Below are 25358 nucleotides of genomic sequence, written 5' to 3'. Positions count from 1 at the left end.
TGAAAAGTGACATTGTGTCCATGAAAAATCTATTTTCTACTTTCCATCATTTATTTGTCCCTATTGTTCGAGAACGAGAACAAATGGAATGCCCCGCATAAATCTTTTACCTTTACCGTGCCTTCAATCGATGGAAACTCCTCCACCTTTTGGCTGACGCCGTCCCATGGATTGCAAGACTATAATCAAGTTGGATGATCTTTTCAGGTGCCTTAATTTTTTGTTGGGAAACAAAGAGTTTAATATCTTTTATAATGTATTTGTTGAAAGAACATTCCTTATCAAGAGGGATGATAATACGAAAGAAATAATCATATTTATGATTGATGCAACAAAATAGGCCCCTCTTATTTGTGTCAACACATACAGATGTGTCCTTACAATTTTCCCCTTTGAGAAAGCGGTAACGTGTCTTAATGGACTACATGACCAATAATTTCGCGTCCTCTAGACTTAGGTGGATGTTTCGGGGGGTGCCGGGAACCCTTTTCCGTAACGATGATAGCAATTTCAGAATTTGGTCTTCCTTCCAAAATGATAAGCTTATTTTCGTACTTAATAGGGTGTCTCCAAATGCCTTTGGGAAATTTTTAGAGCACCTCCGAGTAGGTACGACTAGTGACTCGATAGACTTGTGAGGTAAACTTGATGGAACCTCGACCCAGTGGGTGCCTCTGTGTAAAGGGTTGATATGTTGGTTTGTGGGGCGGGTGAACAAGGTGGGGTTGGGATTGGCGGGAGGGTGGACAGCTTAGGGTTTGGCATTTTGGTTAGTGTTGGAGGGTCGTGTGAGATTAAGGTGATGGGTGGTTATGGCAGATTGATGGTTGTACCACAATGGCGGGATTGGTTGTGGGTTGTTGGGGAATGGAGGGAGATAGATGGGAGTTTGGTAGCTTGGCGGACGACTAGGAATGGAGGGGTAAAATGAGTTTATGTAAGGGAAGGTGAATGGTGATTAGGTTGGGTAGGAATGGTTGAAGGAAGGTTGTGGAAGGAGGGCGGAAGGAAGTTTGGGGTGTAAGAGCTCTTTCTCTCCTATCATACCATTGTGATGGTGGGAAGTGGTGAAGGATGGGGGAGATGGGACCGCTCAATCACTTTCTCTCTCATCACTCTCTCTCCCTCGTAACACTCTCTTTAATCGTCCATACTTGTTATTAGGCACCTAAACTGTTCGGTCGGTTTATAGATCAAAATATATAATTAAACCATTGACGTCGGTTTGTCTAAATCACAAACTGTCGGTTTCGGTTTACTAAACGGTTCGGTTTGACAATCGGTTAGGTCAGTTTATTCGGTTTGATCGATTTTAAAAAAGTATTTTAAAAAAATAAATAAATTTTAAACATTTAACTTTATTAATTAAATTTATAGTCATACAAAATAAACATAATTTATTATTATTCTAAAAAACCTTAAAATATCTGCTATAAATAAAAAAATTAATAAAAAATATTGGGAAGAATGTAAATTTTATTTACAAAGTTGGAGCGAGGTGTCAAATTTATTTATAAACTTGCAAAATTCTATTTTTGTTTATAAAGTTGTCAAAATGTGTCAAAAATGAATAAGATAACGGAAGTCATTTAACAGAGTTAGATTTGTATCACGTGGCATCCACATATATATTTTTTTAAGTTATTTGTTTTTTCATTTCAAACAAACCTAGACTTATTAAATAAGTAAATAAAATTATCTCAGTCTTTTTTACTTTTTTACTGATCTAAATTACCTCGCCCACATCTTCACCGGTAACCACCGTCGCCGCCCTCTTCACCAGCCTTTGTTGCCGTCGCCGCCCTCTTCACCAGCCGTCGTCGCCCTCTTCACCTGCCGTTGCGTCGCCGCCCTCTTCGCCAACAGCCGTAACCACCAATAAATATCATTAAGCATGTAAATATAATTCCATATCAAATACAAAAAAATAAAATACAGTAAAAGACATACTTTTTCAGATTCAGATAAGTTACATAATTATATTTTGTTTAAAACCATATTGTTGCTGCACATTATAATCAAAAAATAAGTAAGAGTTTAAACCATCTTCTACAGAAAATAAAAAAAAATTATAAACTACTTCAAACTAACTGTCACAATCAAGAATCATCAGACACAGTTCCTTCCGACGATATCTCCGACGCCTTCCTCTCTACATGGTTAAATTCCACCGGAGACTGCCTCCTCTCTCCTCTTCAACCACCGCCTGTTCCCCAAATTCATCTTTAGGCACGAACGAACTTCTTTTTCTTCCTCCCTGTTCTTCTACATCATTTAAACTTGGAGAGGCAATGTCAATGTTCACAATTGCCGCTCTAGGATCCTATGGCTCAACAGGAGGTGTGCCCGTTACTAAGAACGGTGGAATAGTAGTCGAGTGATTCTTCGGTCCATATAATAAACGAACTGTTTCAGATATTTCCGATACAATTGGTGGCAGTTGCGGTTCTAGATATTTTGGCTGAACCTTCCCGAAGCCAATGAAGAACTGACCGCCCCTTGATTTTCATTGTCACAGGAAGCAACATTCTTCCCTTTATTAACAAATTCGTCCTCTTTTCGCATATCGGGTCAAAACAGAATGAGGATGCTCCTTTTGTAACTGGTGAAGAGGGCGGCGACGGTGGTTACCGGTGAAGACGTGGGCGAGGTAATTTAGATAAGTAAAAAAGTAAAAAAGACTGAGATAATTTTATTTACTTATTTAATAAGTCTAGGTTTGTTTGAAATGAAAAATCAAATAACTTAAAAAAATATATATGTGGATGCCACATAGATACAAATCTAACTCTGTTAAATGACTTCCATTATCTTATTCATTTTTGACACATTTTGACAACTTTATAAACAAAAATAGAATTTTACAAGTTTATAAATAAATTTGACACATCGCTCCAACTTTGTAAATAAAATTGACATTCTTTCCTTTTCCCTAAAAATATTAAACAAGACACTCAAATATTGGTCATACGGCTCCACTAACTATAGCCTCCACAGCGGCTCTAGCCTCCATAGCTTATAATATTATAAGCTATAATCGATTCTCTCTACAGAAAAAGAAGATCTTCCTCTTCAACCTTAATCTCTCCCTACAGAAGAGAAGGTCTTCCTCTTCAACCTTAAGTATTACATTGAAATTAAGTTTATCAAATTAGATCTGGAGATTCCCGATCTACAACGATTGAAGTCGAAGAGGTGCGAAGAGAGTAAAGGAAGGTTTAAATACAACCGATCAGTTCGGTCGGTCGGTGGCACGGTTCCACAACTAAAGAACCGGTGCACCGAACCGGATGGGTTCGGTTCACGCTATTTCGAACCGCTGGTTTCTCGGTTTGACCGGTTTAGTTTGACAGTCGGTTTGGTTAGCTTCGGTTCGGTCGGTTCCCAATGGTCCGATCGGTTTGCTTACAGGCCTACTTGTTATTATGATATATCCAATTCACTCTAAAAATGTTCTTATCATGAGTTAACATTGAGTTAAGTCATTCATAACTTACCAAATTAATTCATATTTTGGAGTTGAATTTAAAGAATTTGATGATTTTAAATAATAGTTATCTAATAAACTTAATTTAAATAAGCACTTAATTATTTAGATAAAGAGATAAATTTATATGTATGAATTAAAATTTCAGAAATTAAGAACCTTATAACCTCTGATTAAAGAGCAAGTGTAAGGAAGAGGAAGAAGATTACTAGGCTTGTGAATAGCTTTAGGTCTAGCTATAACTAATAGCGTAGCGATCATATCTAGCTATAAGGCGCAATATGCTACATAGTTTGTAATAATCACGCTTTTTGTCATTATAGCTATATAGCGATAAAAGTTGTTGCCCCAAAACCGACACTTCTTAAAAAAATATTTAATATTAATTTGTATCTCCTAAACTTTTCATTTCCCTAAATTTGTGAGAGTTAGTTAAATTTCAAATTTTCTTTTGCTTCTTCCTCTTCTTTTTTCTTCTTTCATTTTTCCACATTTCCTTTTTTATTCATATTGTTATCGTGATATATCAATCCTAACATATTAAGTGAACTAGATGATGATAATGAATGGTTAATAGGGATACTAAATGAAGAATATCATGACTTTGTTCTGATGATGAACTGACTTGATGACTTTGTTCTTGATGGTGATGAACTGACTTGGCAAAATGTAGCTGATTTTGTTGGAGTTGATTAAGTTCTTTATACATTTAAGAAATTCATATAAGGACCTCAAATACAACTTATTTACACATTTAAGAAGCTCGAAAACAATCACATCTAATTCTAGGGCAGAAAGATTAATAGTAACATCTAACATATTTAATTTTTTAGATTAAGAAAATGAATTTGATTTCGATGAAAAAAATGAATAGAATGATGTCGAACATTATGCAATTTCAAATGAAGATGATCTCGATCTTGATGAAGCAAATATTGACAATGAATTTAGATTAAGTTTTGAATTTTTATATTTTAAAATTGATGGTTTTTATGTTTTTTATTTTTGATATTTATATTTTTTTACGCTTTATTTTTAAATAACACTTGCTACGCTATTCGCTTTACGCTATAGCCATGAGCAGTTTTAACGCTCTGGAGCACTATGCGCTATTGACAACTATGACTAAGGAAAGAATGTCATTTTCTAAAGAGAATTTGCAATAAAAGATAAGAGCAAATGTCCATTAAATTTTTTATTTTAGGATTTAGCAAAAAATTTAAAAAGTAAACAAATATAACTCATTTTATCATTTCTTGTTTATATCTCTAAAGGAGTCCATTTTTAGTAGTGCATAATATTAGATAAGTTTTTAATAGTTCATATGCTCAAATAAGCTAGTAATAAGCTAGTTGTACAAGTATATATATCTAAATTAGCTTAATCTCAAATGCTAAATTATTCCTACTTAAGTTTTTTTTTTAAATTTAATAGTAACTAAAATATAAAAATAATAATGTAATTCAAGTAATGTATTTTTCCATCCAACAAGGTTATGAATTCATAATCTGGATTTTTTTTTTTTTAAATAACTCTACATCAAACAAGATCTTAGTCTCACACAAATTAAAGAATTTTATAGAACATGGTGGTCATAAATACTAAGAATGAGCGGGCTCTCTTAGATAGCTCAACATTAATAATAAACTTACATGCCACTGAATAAGTGATTAAATAACTCATAGTGATGGAACACTCATTGTAATGATCATATAGATGGGAATAGATCGAGTATATTAACACAGTTAAACTACTTTAAAAATAAATATTTGCAACTTGGTTGTTTGTAATTAAAATTGCACTAAGAATGTCACTTTCCCACTTAATGAGCAACCAGATACACTTTTGCAACCAAAATTACAACCTTGCAAAATCGGATATATTTCTTAAATTTCAAAATCTACAACTTTATTTATAATTTATTTTACATGATATTTTTCAACTAATTAATAGCATGTTTTTTATTGCGATATTTTTTCTTTGAAATGTTCCAAAATATTTTTAAACATTGCAACTTAGATTTAAAATAAATATAATCTTTATTTAATTCTCACCCATTACATCCTATTTGGTAATTTTGTGTTTTTTAGGCACAATATATTTGCATCAGATTTTATAACTCTTAAAATTACACTTTATAAAATATTTGCGATTAATAATTCAACTAGATTTGTAATGGATATTTGCATCATATCATGCAAGTTATTTTGTAACTTAAAAATATGTTTTGATATATTATTTTCAATTTGTATAAATATAATTATATTTTGTCCTTGCAATACAAGAAATTTGAGTTACAAAATATTGGTACTATATTGAGTCATTTATTCTGCAACTTGTTGTTTCGTTTAATAATAGAATTAAAATTAACAATTTATTTTATAATTTTTTTTTATAATTTTAGAAATTCATTAGTTGAATTATTTGTCATATAATTAGGAATTTGTATTCCAACTTAATTAACAATTATTGACATTATTTATTTTATCATAAATTAAATTTATTTATATAAAATTCTCTATTTTAATATTTGAATAATAATTCAAATTCAAACAATATATAAACTAATTTTCATTAAATACCATAATGTTATAACATTCATAATCATAATACATATTAATGTTCAAAATAATAAACATTGTCAACTTTCAAGAGAGTTATAACACTACCAAAAACAACCTTACAAAAACTGTTATTACTAATAGATGTTAAACAGTTTAAAATGCTATTATATATATCAATCAATTTCCTATCTTAAAAAACTTATTTCAAGTAAGTAAATCAATTTTTTTTGATAGTTGAATTGATAATGTAAATTCAAGGTCTCTCAATATTCAAGTAGTTAGTATACAAAAATTATATATATCTCTAAAATGTACCATTTAGAACCATCCATGCACACCTATACACAAATAAACCAAGTAAATAATATATATAAACACTCCATTATTCTAATTATATAATCTTCGTTCTCTTAATTAATTAAAACTATTTCAACAAAAACACATTAGTAAAGACCATGAACAAATTTAGAGAAATCAAGAATCGTGTAGAAGATGATACAGTCCATGATAACCAATAACAAGGGTGCCAAATGTATAAAAATATAGAATAAATTAAGGGACAAACTAAATGTAAACATCTCTTCAAATTACATTAGAAAGTAGTTTAACCTAGGTAGAAAAATACTGTATAATTGGAAAGTTTTCTATATTTGTCCAAAATAGAATAAACAATTTCAACTTTTGAGAGATCAAGAAAAGTTTCTAAAATAGATCCATAACGTCATAAAAACTAATCATCAATAACTTTAATGATTTTCTAGAAACATGTGATATAATAGAAAAAAAATTGATAAACAAAGTTCAATTTTCGAGATTCAAAATGATCATTACTAAATGTAAAAGAAATATAAGAAAGATGTAACTGTTAGATCGAAAGCCTTAAATATATTTTAATGAAAAATTATTAGAATAAATCAACTTACTAAAATCAAAAATATAACATCAATCCTTTTTTATAAGTTAAATCACAAATATAAGCATGTGATAAAGAATGAAGTTTGAAAAATATCAAAGATTGTAAGGACTAATATCCAAAATTTATCAATAGAACCAATAGAGGATGAAAAATACATACCTTCTATAAATCTGATGGAGTTGAGAAATTACCGCTCATGGGAAGACCAAAATTTTGAAATAGACGTAATACTTAATCCAATTTATCGTTCACAGCTTTTAGTTTAGTATCATGTTCGATGTTTTCTTTTGTTAGAGTCTGAATGATTGCATCTTTCTCTGCATTCCATTCTTTCAATTGGTCAACTTCAAAAGAGAGTTGATTTTTCGATGGTCCAACGTTTAATAAACTTTTTTTCCAACGTATTCCATTCCAAAAATACGACCATTTACAAGACCTCCTGTCGCCTCCATCCAAATTCATTTTTAGTCTTTTTGTAGTGTCATCTAATGTTTCTTGTATTTTTTGCATTCTTTTAAATGTTTTTTATATAAATAAAATATTTAAAACAACATAAAATGGTTTTGGTACATTATAATTAATTTTGAAAATTTACAGCCGCTTTCTCTACCCTCTTCCATGTCCATCCTTTCTCGTATGTGTACTAGTAATAACTTCCATAACCGTAGGTGGTCTTTGAAGTTTCTTTGTCTAAAACGAATAAAAAATTCATTACATGAAAATAACCATTATCAATTTTAAGGAGTTCAATTTTATATATTAATTTTAAAAGACCGGACTAGCCAATCTTTTCCTATGTTTGTTCGCACTGATGGAACCCCACAGTATGATGCTCCTCCATGTTTTGTGTATGTTAACGATACTCCAATCTTCAATAGTCACATTTGAGAGCTTCTTTAGTGATTGGTTTGCTCGAGTGATAAAATTTCTAATCTTTGCACTCCCTTTTATTTTAAAGTTTGTTTGCATCGTTTTCCAGTGTGGGCTCTCATTGGAAATTGTCCCACAAACATTCATACTAGTTAATTATAAAGGTACAAACAATAATTTTAAAATATAATATATTGTTAACCTTTAAAATAAACTTACCGCAAATTGTGTCCACCAAAGATCTTATTTCGTTAATCTCCTTTGTAATGTCTTGCTCAAAACTGTATTTCAAATATCAAATGTATAAATTAAAATTTAATTTTGTTTAGATCTATGGATTCTTTAAATTTACAAATATTAAACATTCATTTTGCACCATCGATAGAAATATATGTCTTGAAGTTGATAGTTTATTGTTCATTGGCTTATACGTCTTTCTCTTAAAGACCACCCGTTTCAAGTTGTGATGGCGGTTGTGTAAAATCTGAGTCTTGTATTATGATTTCATATGTTGTGTGGGGGTATGTGGTTAGTTTCACTTGGTGTCTCATAACCTTCAGAGGTTATGAAATGAAAGTTGGGTTGAACTAAGGTGGATGGTTGTTTAGACGATTAATTTATCGAATATTGATTGTGGTTAACCCTTGAAGGAGGTTTGTATTTCTTTTGAGAATGTGGTTTGGGGTTATCCTTTAACGTTTGTTTGGTGTTAACCTTTATAGGCGACTTGTGGATTTGGTGAACTGGAGATTGAATGTGAATGGTGGTAGGTTAATTGGATTCGATGGTTGAACGTCCTTTGGGATTAATGTCTACATGTATATTCTTTTTTCTCTTGGTTGATAGGTTGTCAGTAGTAGTTGAAGATTTTATCTAACACTTCTCTTTCTAATTATTCATTCTTTTTTAAAACATTTTTTTACAGCCTCCATTATAATTTTATCATACAACTATTATACCTTTAATAAACAATAGTTTTATTAAATGAATTAATAAAATAAAAACAAAGTAGCCTCAATAGTTGAATGAAATAAACTTAATTAGTGACTCACCTCATTGTTGAAGAAGAACGGAATATGTTGTCGACCACAAACAAGAAAGGGTTTCGCCAAGAAAGAGATGTTATTGGCCGGGAATGGGAAAAGGTTTTGCCAAGAGAGAGATATAAAGTTTTTACTAATTTGGAGGGGAAACAAGTATGTATTGGAGGGAACACAAATAAATTAAATGGGGAATGCAAATTACTTTATAAAAAAAGAGTTAGTATACAGAGTACCTATTTTATTTTATTTTATATTTTGCCAAAAAATAAAAATAGCCTACTTGCTTAAATTAAACTAACAAATTTATACCTTTCAAATATACATTCAATGTTATTTAAAAATTAATTAAAAAGATGAAAATTCTTTTAAGACATCTTGATAAGTTATAACTAGGAAAGAATAAAATAAGACATGAATCTTCCTCTATTTTGCTTTCATAACCTAATCAAGTACTCAAATAAATGTATAAGAAATCCCAACAATATCTTCTTGACATATATTAAATTTTCTTAGCAAGTTAAAAAAGACAAAATAAAAGATTTTTCAATATATTCATAACATATAGTTAATGACATGAGATAATTCATTACAACATAACAAATTATATATTTATGATCAAAATATATCATCATCTTGTCCAGATTCATATTGATTTCTAACACCTTCAACATTTGGATCAGATTCATTGTCTTCAACTTCACTTCCATATGATTCAATTTTTCCAAATTGACTCTCATTATATTGATTTTCATCATATTCATCTTCAAACTCATAAATTATACCATTAGAATTACTCAAATCATTTACATCATATTGTATTGATATTAGTGATCGACTCCTTTTGTTGATACCCTAAATTATCATGTATCCCTCTTTCCTCAATCTTTCCCCTAGCTTTTGTTTTACAATCATGTATCCAATTACCGGTCTGATATGTAGCATAATAGACTTGTACCCTTTATTGTGCAAGAATAAACGGGTCATACCTTGCATACATCATTTTAATGTTTACTTCAACGATTCTATAAGTGTCGTCAACTCGTGTGCCTCGTGTAGGAACAAACCACAAGCACTTAAATAATACAACACGTAGATATAGCCGGGATATTTGAGTTGTATTATTTCATCAACCAATCTATAGTAATCTACATCACGGGCATGTACACAAACATCACTATTCATTGTTGATTTATTTTATACATAATCTTTAGGCCACCACACAAATCCATTCACGAAGTATATTGACAAGGAAGATGCAGGTGTTTTAGGCCCAAAAGACAAATAATAAATAATTTATTTAGTTCATTACAACATTGACTATATTCTTGATAATCTGAAATATATAAATTATAATATGTGAATATAAATATTAATTAAATTGAAATGGAAAAGAGTCACAATCATACACCTTATATCGGAACTAAGACGTGAATTTACGATTTATTTCGGCTACTGGAAATCCTTGGTTCAAATTACAAAACAATCTGTACATACATAGAGATAAAATTTGGAATTATTATAGAAATAAGAATAAGAGAATTATAGTTTACCTTTTTTATACTTGTAATATGGATCCACATCTGAATAGTTCAATAAGACAGACGTGTGAACTACCAACACTTCTTAATTGTCCAAAAATCTTTTAATTGAAGCTCCACTACTACGTCCAAACTAATTGAATATGGAGATTGGAGGTTCTATATTGTTGAGTGACCCTTTTGTATTCCTCTATGTTAATCATCGTTTGCATTGAACATTAGATTTAAAATAATAACATGCAGACGTTGAAATTTCTTGTAGAATATATGCATTGCAAATCGATGCCTCTACTCGAGATTTGATTTTGACCTTTTGCTTAATAGATTGAAGAAACGTGCATAAATATATGAATATTATATATGCATCATCATTAAAATTACACATTACACCGAAGATAATCAATTGTTATACAAATAATTTATATGTACCTCTCAAAATGATACATCCATCTGAATTGTATAGGGCCTCCTACTTTTGCTTCATATGGTAGATGAATCAAAAGGTGCCCCATTGAATCAAAAAATGAGTGGGGGAATATCTTTGCTAATTTACAAAGAATGATTGGAATTTTGAATTCTGAATTCTGCATTTTAGAGATATTCAACGTCGTAAAACTTAAGTCATGCATAAAATTACTAATATTAGTCAATAATTCCCAAACAAATTTAAGAAGCAATTTCTTAAATGCGATTGGCGCTAATCTTTCTAAAATAACATGACAGTCATGACTTTTCAACCCAACTAACTTACACTCATTCTTATCAATGCATCTTGATAAGTTGGATGCATAACCATATGGAAATTTCAAACCATTCACAAATAATTCGATTTTCATTCCTCGTCAAGGTGTAACCAGCCTTATTAGTCCATTTAGAATAACTTTCTGAATCAATATGAAGCTCCGGACGATTGCAAATAAGGATCATATCTTTTCGAGGATTAAGGTTATCCTTTGTCTTTCCCTTGAAATTCATAATACTATTAGGTTTTTAAATACATTCTTCTCCACATGCATAAAATTGGGGTTATGTCGAATAAGGAGTTTTTTCCAATATGGCAGCTCCCAGAAAATACTCTACTTTGTCAATTTATGAGAATCCCCAAAACTAGGTGGATATCCATGATAATTCTCACTAACAAACTCAAATTGTGAAATTTCATCCCAAATCTCGCTGCCAATTAGCCTATGTGGTGGATGCATCATTTCAGCCTTTTTTATAAATGTTGTGTATTTAGTTTGTAGGATGATCTTGGGGAAAAAATTGTCGATGAGAATCAAAATAGCATGACTTTGACGCGTATTTCAAGCGAAATAATTTAGATTTTTCATTCAAATTGGACATCCATCTATTCTGTAAGTACTCCATCTAGAAAACATACCATAAGTCTGTAAGTCACTAATAGTCCATAACACAATTGCTCTCATATTAAACGTGTCACCTCGAGATACATCATAGGTAGACACACCTTGACTCCAAAGAATTTTCAATTCTACCACTAGTGGTTGAAGGTAGATATCTATATTTTTGTGGAATTTTGGGCCCCGGGACAATGAGTGAAATAAACATATAAAGTGTTTTCATGCACATACCCAATGGAAGATTGTAGGGTATTAAAATGATGGGCCAACACGAGTAAGGCTTCCCAAATTGACCAAATAGAGCAAATCCATCAGAACAAAGACCCATCTGAACAATACGTTCCTCTCTTAAAAAATATGGATAGTGGTGATCGAATGTATTCCACGCCTCTCCATCTGAAGGATGACACATCATCTCGTCTTCAGTACAATGATGAGCTTACCATGTCATGTGAGTGACTGTCATGTTTGATGCATACAACCTTTGCAATCTTGGAGCCAATGGAAGATAAAAAAAATTGTTTATATGGCTTACGTTTATCATTGTTTCCTTATACCTTGGAAGACCACAAAACTTGCATGATTCGTCATCACTCTCGGTCCTCCAAAATAGCATGCACCCGTCTCTACAAACATAAATTCTTGTTACGGGTATGCCCAAGTCTTTAACGTACTTCCATAAAATCTATCTGATAAAACATTTTCTTGTGGCAACAAAGTTTTAATAAAGTCTAGATTCAGACCAATTATTATCAAATTTGATATTAAGAAGTTTAACAGTTGTTGATAATTTACTCTTAGTAGGATGACCTAGCCAAATTGGTTGATGTGAGACATTCAATGCTTTCCAAAAACTTTCAGACAAAATATGTATGTCATTTGAATTAGAAGTCAAACATTCATTTTCTATATTGGCATGATAACTAGATGCAATATCAAATATCATCGACTCATATGCATTTGAACCTCCAATTTGTTGATCAATACATTCATTCATGACACATGATGGTCGTTTCCTGGAATATTGGAACACTTTTGAGTTTTGATTTGGTTCTCAATGAGCGATCCATGCTTAGTAATTATCTATGAATCCAAACTTAATCAAGTGTGTTTGACACAAATTAGGTGGAATAAATTTCTTAATACGATATTTAGTACAAGGACACCGAATCTTGTTACTATCCATGTAAGCAAATTGACTTGTAGCAAATAACATAAACTCTTGTAAACCATTTAAAAATTGATTCACAAATTCTCATTGATTTGATATGGTTTATAATTATACATCCAAATAGGATTCGACCTCATTATTTCTATAATTGAAAATATATAATTAATAATATACAAATGGTAGTTTTAACAACTATATAAATCATGAAAGGTGTTATGGAGGGTTAAATCAAGTAATTTTAATATTATTAAACTAATTGGTTACATGTTTGCGTGGATTCAGATCTTTTAATTAGATGCATCTAATTTTAGTTTAGAATTTTTTTTTACAGTTTTTATTCTAAATCCAGTTTGAAAAACAAAAATATTTTCAAATACATTATCTTCAATATTGCCCTCCAAACAAGATGTATTTTAAATTAGTTCCATATTAATGACTACAAATATACTCTGATTTGTTCTGTTTTGAATACAACAGGTTCTGTTTTTTTTTAATATGTTGTGCTCGTCAATATATAAATAAATGTTGATATGGATAATCTGATATATAAATAGATTTAATTTGTATGTGAATAAAAATGACCTAAATATAATAACTAACTTAATATTGGTTATACGTAACAATAATGGTTTCCATTTTAAGTACGGATAATTCTCCTTTGCGTCCCCATCAACAAAGATAGAAACAAATTGGAAGAACCATTTTACCTAAAAAGTCTAAGGAAATAGAAGATTAGATTAAAAAATCGTTTCATCCATGCAAAGTCTATGAAAGAGAAGATTCACAATATGAATCAATGTACGCTTTAATCGCATTCAGGTTATAATTTCTCACACAATATATTATTATATTAAGATCTAATTAAAATAATTCTAATAATTGGTATCAAAGCCGTCATATTTTAATGTTGTGAGAATATATAGTATATATTTATGATAATTTCAAATCATATATATATATATATATTTCATTAAGATTCATATGTTCAGAATTAAGATATATGATCTCTAAATTTATGAATATCTAAATTTTCTCTCTCATTCAATATATACTTATGAATTTTTTTTGAAAACGGTTAGAACCATTTTATTAAAATCCCAAAAGTGGGAGGGTTAGAAATCAAAACTAGACAAACCCTAGCTATGATTAAGGATGACAATCAAAATACCCTAAAAAACTGATTGGTAACATTCATACATTCTAAAAAAACAGAGATTACAAACAGATAAGAATACATACAAACTTAACTATCCCAACCTAGTATTTTCCGATGCCATCCGTTTTCATTGAGACGCCTTCTTTCCCTTTCTCTTCCTTTTCTCATTCCTCTGACAATGAAAGGAGGTTGTATTGAAGATGATGATGTGTATTATTATTTCTCATTTTGAATTCTCTCTTTGTACGAGCCCGTTTTGATTTGATAGACATATTTGTTTCTGAGAATTTTAGGGCTTTTATCTTTGTTCTCTTCAACTTGAATTTCTGTGTTCTTGTCTTCATTATCTTCGGCTTAAGCTTCAGACTCTACATTGGTTTTTGAATCTTCTTTATCGTCTTTAGAATTCTCTGTTTCAGCTTTGAAATTTTGGGTATCTTCCTCTTGAGTTTCCTCAATAACAACTCGAGGCTCATCTTCCATTTCCATTTTCATTATGATCCTTCGCATTATAGAAAATTTTCTTTTCCTCTTACTATAAATATGAATTTAGATAATTGTAAAAGCATGTTTTCTAGAATATATATTGATTTTTGATAAAATCAAATAATAAGTACGGAATATATAATTTATGATGTTTATCTCCTAGATTTATGAATATTTTAAGTTCCTAGATTTATGAATATTAAGATTTCTCCTTAAGTTAAAGAAGAATTCTTTATTTGACTTTGTTAAACAGTTATTATATAAATATCCCAAATAATTATTATTAAGATAAATATTTAGATTATCTCAATAAAGAATATATATACATTATGAGAGAATTAAGTACCACAATTTTAAATTAAGAAATTAAAAAAAATGATTATATTCTTTGTTTGCGAATTAAAAAAAAAAGTATGTTCAAACTTTTTAATGAATTCAGGATTAAAAGATTAAGGTGAATGATTGTAATAAATTAATGAATAATGAATTATATTATATTTTTTTAGACGAATGGAGATTAAAGTGGATATAAAAAGGAAACTTTCAGCGATTTTAAATTTGTCAAATAAATCTTGAAGATTTATTATTTAATTTAATTAATATGACACTAGAAATTTCAAATTCAAGAAATATGATTTGTTTTACAATATAATTTAATTTTTTATAATAAAATAAATTACATATTTTTTAGTAAAATATATATTATTGATTTGGGTTATATACAATACTTGACATTTAAATTCAAATTAATGATATTATTATTCATTATTTGGATTTTATTGATTGATACAAGTAATCACCAAAGTGAAAATGTTTGTCGAAATTAATTCAATAAATTTTTGAATGGTAGTATTCTGTAATTCATGTGATTATATTATTTGACCCAAAGGCTAATAATTAATTGACGGAATTGCATAAATACTTGTGATGGTAAATATAATAATTATAAAGTCTTATTTATGTGAATAATTAATCCATCCAAAGATAGATTGATTATTTGACATGTCTTATTATTAATGTTTAGTTATTACACAAAAATACTATTAGTAATTAATATTATTGTCCAAATAGTTGATATTAATGTTGCATTAAGTATTTTGAGATGGGATAAATCTTTATTTGAATTTAGTTGTTACTTAAGTTTATAATGAGAAACTACTTTATTGAATATTCTAAGTGATTAAGGACTACAAATTTTATTATGTCAAGTTAAAGATATTTTTTTTAGAAGAGATTGCAATATTGTTTTTTGAGGATATTGAGTTTGAGGGGAGAAATTATTTTTTCTTTAAAATGATTTAGATCGATAATTCCTATTGAGGAAGATTTGATTTATATCTCAAGTGTTTTTGATATTTTTAAGGATTTTATTTATATTTATGATATTGTTCAAAAAAAATTAAGAGTAAAAATATAGTAGTGATCAAATTCATCAAGTACAAATTCAACAACCTCAAAATCAAGTGTTTTTGAGAAAATCCAGTTTAATTGAATTACTTTTTAAGGACAATTTATGGTACTCGTTGCATATTTTGATATGGAGCTTCACCAAAATAGATTTTAAGAGGTTTTTTCAATAAAAACTTTGAGAAAACAATTTGGTGCAACGAGAAAACTGTGTCGAGAGACCAAATTAACATGGTTTTCAAATTAAAAAATTCATCTATGGATTTAAAGAAGTGTCTCGTTAGTGGTACCATAAATTTCACAAAATAAAAATTCTCTCTCTTTTGGTTTTGAGGTGAATTTAATTGATTATTTGTGTATCACAAGTTTAGTGGAGTAAATTAAACGCCTATTTAAGGTTTTATATATGGATGACATTTTATTTGTCACAAATTTTGATTGACATTAAATATCCCAATAGTTTTGAGACATTTGAAAATAACTAAGAATTAAATGCTCACATATAGGAAGTCGGATAGTCTTGAGATCATTGAGTATTATGACTTCAATCTTACGGGATGGAAAAATAGTATGAAATCCACTTCGGGTTATATTTTTCACTAGCTAGTTTTGTCATTTCTTAAAGAAGTGTTAAATAAATACTTACGACGTTATCCACTATTGTAACGGAATTTGTGACATGTTACTATGCATCAAATTAGGTGATATTGACAACAGGTTTCTTCTTGTGAAATAAATTATACAAAGTGAATAGATTTCTATAAAATATTTATGTACAAACTCAGTTGTTATGAACCCCTTGGGTTTATCATCTAGTGTTTTTCATGAGAATATTGCTCATATGAGTATCATATAGATTGACGATCTCTAACTTCAGTGGGTGTTTGTAGTTTAATTATCTTTCAGTTTAATTATTTTATAGATATTTATGAGGTTTTTATTTTTATAAGAAATTAAGTATTATTTAGTTATTACAGTTTGTATAATTATGTTTGAAGTATGATCAATAAAGTCAAGTATGACCAGTTTAAAATTAACGTGAAAAAATCACCTTGCATGGAATTTTCATTCTTCACATTCATGATATGATTTGTCAATTAATTGCATTGATTTATGTGATCATTTTTGGGTCTAGTTGTGCTTAAACACAATGACGAGCTCTTTGGTCTTATATTGATATGCTTAATTGATAAAATTGTTTATACAACATATGATTGAGATGATGTAAAACGTCAGGCGTATTATGGTTGATACATTTATTTTTGTACATACGTGACCCAATGAGAGATTGTTGAAATTTATATGGTCACATATATAATAAATAATTGTGCAAATGTCATATTTAATATAAGCCAAAATAATGTGATTTAATGTGAAATTATGTTAATGACTTATTAATGTATTTGTCATGAATATAAAGTGAGGATACCTAAGTGGCATTTCTAAAAAAAAAAATTAGGAAAAATGACTTAGCGTCATTTCATTAAAAATTCCCAAAAACAGGAAAAAAAAAACCACGAGTTTATAGATCATTCTAGACAGGCCTAGAATGATTTTGAAGTCGTAACATTCTGAATAAAAGCTAAAAAGCTAAAAACTTTAATGAATTATCTGATTACAATGATTTCAATTCTAGTGAGTTCAAAAAACGGTAAATTTCATTTCCTGCAGATATTCTAGTTCTGCTCTGTACTTGGAATTCTTCTCCATTATCCTGCGAGGGCACTGAAATCCGATACAATATCATTCAATAACTCTTCAACGCTCCTGCGGGTTCTGTCATATACCCTTGCATTTCGTTCTTGCCAAATGTTATACACCATTGCTCCAAAGCCGCACTTGAACACGCTTGTTGCAAATTTATTTCCCTTGGCTTTGAGTAGTGTTGATTCTTTGATTTCATTTCATTCGCTCGAGAAACTGATCAGCTTCAGACTTTTATAGAATATGTCTCAAAGATCCGAAACAATACAGCAGCTCCCGAATAGGTGATCTATGGTTTCTTCATTTCCTATGCATAAAAGACAGCTCGCATCCGGTGATGCTCTATACTTGCTGAAACGATCACGAGTGCTGAGTCTTTCCCAGAAGGCGAGCCATAGGATGGATTGGTGTCGAGAGGTAATCTTCGTTGACCATACACGAGGAGCCCATTCTTATTTATGCGCTTTTTCCTGGGTTATCTCCAACATTTTCTTCGATACCAGCTTCCCATTGTCCTCAGCTTTCCATTCATGAATATTCGGTCTGTCGTGTAGTTGTATGTTACTTATATGATCAAGTATCCTCTTTCCTTCTAGAATAGTTAGGTCATTTCTAATTTTATGAGGGGCTAAATTAAAATGACCTAACTATAATAACTAATTTAATGTTGGTTATATATAACGGTAATGGTTCCCATTTGAAATACGGACAATTCTCTTTTGCGTTCCCATTAATAGAGAGAGAAAATCATTGACGTACTCATCAAATTGAAAGAGCCATTCCACCTATAAAAGTCTAAAGAAAGAGAAAATTAAAAAAATATTCCATCCATGCAAAATCTAAAAAAAAAAAGATTCACAATATGAATTCAGGTATGCTTCTTCCGTATTCATATTTTAATTTCTCACACATTATATTAGGATCTAATTAGAATGTTATTAATAATGGAGTTGACATTGGTTGTTGGTGGTTGGGTAAGATGTAAAACTTAATAGAAGGTTCTTGTAATTAATTTCACAATTATTTTATTGTTTTCAATGAAAAGAAATGGGCCACCACATAATTGACTTAATTTATTTCAAAGACTAGCTTAAAATTATTATTTCTATTACTATATACTATTTATAAAACAAAATAAAATTTTAGTTGCATAATAAAAAAAACTTATTAACAATTCATATGCAACAATAGTTGCATTTGAAATATCATAAAAATTGCTAAAATTATTAGCTAAACACGTTACAAAAGATAAAAAAAATAAAAATAAAATAAGTTACAATAACATCTTAGAAATAAGTTGAAATTCTACCATAATAATATTTGCAACTTGAAAATAGTAAAAATAGTAAATAAATTTGAAATTTATATTTCAAATATTATTCAGAGATTTTTAACATATTTAACAATTTATTTTTATATAGAGTTGTAATTAAACTCTAAAATTTTAGATTAATAATAATTTTAAGTTTAGAAATTGATAATTCTTACCGATTTTAATTGCATTGATCTTTGTTGCTATGATTTTTAGCATATTTAATTTTCTATAATTGTGATAACATATACATCGGGAAAGTTATTTTTAAATATTACTCACTTTTTAACAACAATTTTATTAATATTTTAAAAATCATAGTCCATAATTTTAGCAATATTGTTATTTTGGTTAGTTGCTTTTTTTTTTCTTATCTTTTTTTCACGTGAACTGTTTAAGTGAATTTACTCACATAATTGAGATCTTATTCTTGACTGGGCATTCTAGACACATCTTATTTCTCAGATGAGCTTCTATTTTGCAGTTAACAATTATGCATATAACAACTATGCTCTTTCTCTAGATTGCAGACCTGCTTGTCAATGTCACTAAGCATTCATTGAAGCCGAAGCATCAAGTACTCTTGACCGATGATGAGAGGCTGTCACTAATAAAGAAATATAGTATTGAAGAGAAACAGGTTAGAAACTGAAGTTGTTTTTAACTTTGACTAGTTGTCATGGAAAATTTATTTTGTGTTTTACACTTTTTCCCAAAATCTTGTGATTTTTCATATATAAATCATGAGTAAATAATTGTTTGGTATTGTGTTCACTAGATAATAATGGTTATGCTTCTTCTCTATGTTGAAACTCTTAAAACAGATTTGTAAGTCACTAAGGATTTGTTTGATCTAGAGTTGGGGTTATTTCAAACTAGTTTGTTTCGTGAAAGAGTGTATTATTTAGGTTATTCAAGTCGAATTATTGTTATATTTGATATATTAAAAAGTTATCAAAAATAAAGTCAGGCCTTGTTTAATGAATTGTTACATGGATTTAATCAAATAACTCCTCATCCCCTTATTAATCTTTCATTGATCAAATCATTCAAAGGATTAACTAATGTACTAAAAACACTTATTTTGTTTTTATAATATTTTAAAATATTAAGTTCAAAGTTACTTTAGTCACTTGAAAATATTTAGGTGTCAATGTGTCATGCAAGTTCAAAGTAAAATAAAAAATAAATATATCTTGCACTAAAAATTTGGAGGTCCATCATAAACCTAGAGCTGATCAAGTTTTATTTCTCATTAGTTTGTGGTTTTTCATTGAAGTTATTATTTGCTTTGAATATATTTACCTCTCCGGTTTATAGCTGCCAAGGATATTGCTAAAAGATGCAATTGCCCGGTATTAAGGGCTCGAGAAGGGACAAGTTATAAGAATATCGTACAACAACAATATTATCGGCTCACACATAACTTACCGTTGCATCTGCTGAGATTGAAAATGGTAATAGCGGATTCAACTGTTAGCTCTAACTAATTTCCAAGTGCTGTGTAGCCATTTTGCAAGTGTAATGTAACTCTGAAGTCTGCTTTTGTTCTTTGGTTAGTTAGTAACTTAGTATTAATTCCTAGATTGGTCAGACTCAGAATCATACTCATATAGTTGTTTTTCCCTTATTGCTATTGTGGTTTTGGAGAAGAGCTCAAAATTGTTTCTGAAAGTGGCCCTTTTACAAATCCCCAGCCATGAAAAAGTGGGTTATGTAGACTTGCTCCGCCCTTTACTTATCAATTTAGTGGTTTGTTGTTTTTTATTCAAATTGTTTTGTTTGGGATTTTTTTTCCGGTTTGATCGGTAATTGAATGAGATTATATGTCTCTCGTTTCGAACACTAATAAAAATAATTAAATATATAATATTACCGATATATATAATTTTTTTTTATATTTTATAAGCGTTTTTAAATTTATTATTTTATAATAATATGTATTTTTAATATGTTATATTATATATTATATAAAAAAATTCTTTTTATATAATTTTATCCTAAAACAAAATTGTTTGTTAAAAAGATGTGATATAAACGTTGTCCCAATATTCACAGATCTGTGTTATCATAAGTTAAAATTAACCAAATTAGATCTTCTGCTACCGAATTACATGTTTCCTTATTTCGGACCAATCATAAATCTATTTTATTATTTTATTATTAAATTAAGCGACGGGTTACAAAGAGATATCCGAAACCCGATTTATATCTGGGTCAATGAGAAACGCAAAGGAGTGATATTTCTTTTGCTTCACTACGTTTTACATTACTAGGCTGAGAAACACACAATTCTGTTTTTACATGGGTTTTATAATGTAAAATTGAAGCTAGGTTGTAAAACTAAATGAAGCTTGATTCATTTGATTTCGTAAATAATTAATATGAAGATTGCTTCATTTGACTCCGTAAATAAAATATATTAATTATTTTATATTATATATAGCTATAAAGATCCCCGTGCGATGCACACGGATAAAAATATATTGTTACAATGTCCCGCCTACATAAAATTTGGTGTTGAATTTAAAATACAAAGTTTATTAGCCTAGTTGATTAAAAAGTTATACTTGTTTTGTTAGGTTGCGAGTTCGAAACATACCTAAAACATTTTTAATTTTATTTTTAATCGTTTCAAGTTTATGGACGGGTCAACACAGAATCCGACTCAAATATCCATTTACTCTTACATATATATCCAAATTAAAAAACCCGACAAACCAGACACTTTCAAAATTAAGTATCATTATATATATAAATTATATATTAAATATAATTATATATAAAAATATATTTATTATTTTATTTATGATGTATTTAAATTAATTTGTATTAATTATGTCATACTTATATATATATATATATATATATATATATATAATATATATATATATATATATATATATATATATATATATATATATATATAAATATAAATAAAGTATGACATAGTTAATACAAATTAATTTAAATACATCATAAATAAAATAATAAATATATTTTTATATATAATTATATTTATTATATAATTTAGCTTTTAAATTTATATATATATATATATATATATATATATATATATATATATATATATATAAATAAATATAAAGTATGATATCATTAATAAAAATTAATTTAAATACATCATAAATAAAATAATAAATATATTTTTATATATAATTATATTTAATATATATATATATATATATATATATATATATATATATATATATATATATAAAGTATGACATAATTAATACAAATTAATTTAAATACATCATAAATAAAATAATAAATATATTTTTATATATAATTATATTAATATATAATTTATATATATAATGATACATAATTACTTTATCATAATTATAATATATTTATAAATATATTGGTGATATATTTAAATTAATTTGTACAAATTATTTTATAAATTATATAATTATATATTAAATATATATTTATATATATAACAAAATATTTTTAATACTATTTGTAAGATAATTTAATGAATTTGTTTTAATTATTTTATAATTTATATAATTATTTATTAAATATATATATATATATATATATATATATATATATATATATATATATATATATATATATATATATATATATATATATATATATATATATAACAACATTTTAATAAAATTCTTCTTAAGATATTTAAATAAATTTGTAAAACAAAATATTTAAAAATATATTTATAAGATATTTAAATAAATTTATTTTAAATATTTTATATTTTATATAATTATATATTAAATATACTAAATAAATATATATATATATATATATATATATAACAATATATTAAATATATATATAAATATATATATATAAACATATTAAAAAAATTGTCCTCAAGATATTTAAATAAATTTGTAAAACAAAATATTTTAAAATTTATTTAAAAGATATTTTAATGAATTTATTTTATATTTTATATAATTATATATTAAATATGTATAAACATTCATATAAAATCACTAACAAATTCATGTAATAACATTTATACGTTCATGTAAAAGTATTTTTATCTTCATGTAAACCTGAAAGAGAATAATAAAAGATGAAATAAGCGCTACCTAGTGAACGTTACTTCACAAAGTATTTATAACACTCAAATGAGTGAAACAAGTGCTACTTTGTGAGACTTGTTTCACTAGGTATTTATATTTTATATAATTATATATTATATATATATAAGTTCATGTATAATCACTAACACATTTATGTGAAAACATTTAAAAGTTAATGTAAAAGTATTTATACATTCATGGTAAGACTTGCTTCACTAGATATTTACAACGCTGATAATAGTGAAACAAACACTACCTAGTGAAGCAACCTTCATTAGGTATTTATATTATCAATCTCTCATTTATGCTTGCTTCACTTTTATTTACATTGTGAATAAAAGTGAAACTAGCTCAATGAAATAATAATTTAAATAAATATATTTTTTCCTTCTGCACTCTCATTATTCATTTTCTCTCTCATCGATTTTGTAAACCCTAGCTAGAATGAATCTTTTACTCTACAATCTTTTCACGAAAATGACATTTGATGGGGGTAACGATGAAGGTTTTTTATGGTATTTGGGATCTAATGTTGTCGCAGATGTATAACAACAAATCGCTACACACTTCAAAAAATCTAATGTTACATTATCATCATCCTAAATACCACAAAAAACCTTCGACGTTTCCCCCATCAAATATCATTTTTGTGAGAAGATTGTAGAGTAGAAGATTCGTTCTAGGGTTTGAAAAATCGCTGAGAGAGAAAATGAATAATGGGAGTGCTGCAAGAAAATTTTCTATTTATTTAAATTATTGTTTCAGTGAATCTAGTTTCACTTTTATTAATAATGTAAATAAGAGTGAAGAAAGCGTAAATGAGTGATTGGTTTATGTAAATACATAATGAAGGTTACTTCACTACGTAATGTTTGTTTCATTCTTATCAGTGTTGTAAATACCTAGTGAAGAAAGTCTTACCAAATAGCGTTTGTTTCACTCCTTTGAGCGCTGTAACAAGTCTCACTAGGTAGCGTTTGTTTCTCTCATTTAAGCGATGTAAATACCTTGTGAAGCAAATATCACCAGGTAGCGCTTGTTTATCTTTTTTTTATTCTCTTGTAGGGTTTACATGAATATATAAATACTTTTATATTAACGTATAAATATTTTCACATGAATGTGTTAGTAATTTTACATAAACGTTTATATATATTTAATATCTAATTATATAAATTATAAATACCTAGTGAAGCAAGTCTCACCAGGTAGCGTTTTTTTACTCATTTGAGTCTTGTAAATACTTTGTGAAGTAACCTTCACCAGGTAGCGCTTGTTTCTTTTTTTATTCTCTTGTAGGTTTTCATGAAAGTAAAAATACTTTTATATGAACGTATAAATGTTTTCACATGTGTTACTAATTTTATAACGTTTATATATATTTAATTTATAATTATAAAAAATATAAAATAATTAAATAAATTCATTTAAATACCTTGTAAATAACTTTAAAAATATTTTATTTTACAAATTTATTTAAATATCTTAAACAAATTTTTTTAATATGTTGTTATATGTATATATATTTAATATATAATTATATAAGTTATAAAACAATTAAAATAAATTTATTAAAATATCTTACCAATAACATTAAAATATATATATATATATATAATTATATAAATTAAAAATTATTTTTTACAAATAAATTTATAAATATATAAATTATAAAATAATTCATCATTTATACAAGTTAAATAAAATATGTGACAAAATAATTATATATACTTTTATATTTGTATGACATAATTAATACAAATTAATTTAAATACATCATAAATAAAATAATAAATATGTTTTTATATATAATTATATTTAAAATATAATTATATATAATATAAAATAATTAATATGTTTTATTTACGGAATCAAATAAAACAAACTTCATATTAATTATTTACGGAATCAAATGAAGCAAGCTTAGTTCAGTTTTACCGCCAAGCTTTATTTAGTTTTACATTGTAAAACCCAAGTAATAACAGAATTGTGTGCTTCTCATTCTGGTAATATAAAATGGGGTGAAGCGAAGGAAGCTTCACTCCTTTGCGTTTTTCATTGACCCAGACATAAATTCGGATTCCGAATATCTATTTTTTTAACCCGCTGCTTAATTTAATAATAAAATAATAAAGTTGAGTTCTAATTGGTTCGGAACAAATAATTCGATAGCAGAATTAACTTATCTTTATTTTATACATAACTTTTGATAGTAATTTTACTTATATTGCTTCAAATATTTGTTTTATTTGACTTTG

At 27.7% G+C, this 25358-nt stretch overlaps 1 pseudogene; it reads left to right on the top strand.

Moving 5' to 3' along the window:
- LOC124913201 overlaps nt 1–20473 on the top strand; it is a 36059-nt pseudogene extending 15586 nt beyond the window's left edge.
- The last annotated feature ends 4885 nt before the right edge of the window (nt 20474–25358 follow it).

This window comes from Impatiens glandulifera, chromosome 8 (assembly GCF_907164915.1).
Source record: "Impatiens glandulifera chromosome 8, dImpGla2.1, whole genome shotgun sequence".
NCBI classification, from domain to species: Eukaryota; Viridiplantae; Streptophyta; class Magnoliopsida; order Ericales; family Balsaminaceae; genus Impatiens; species Impatiens glandulifera.
This window is presented reverse-complemented; position numbering and strand designations above follow the sequence as displayed.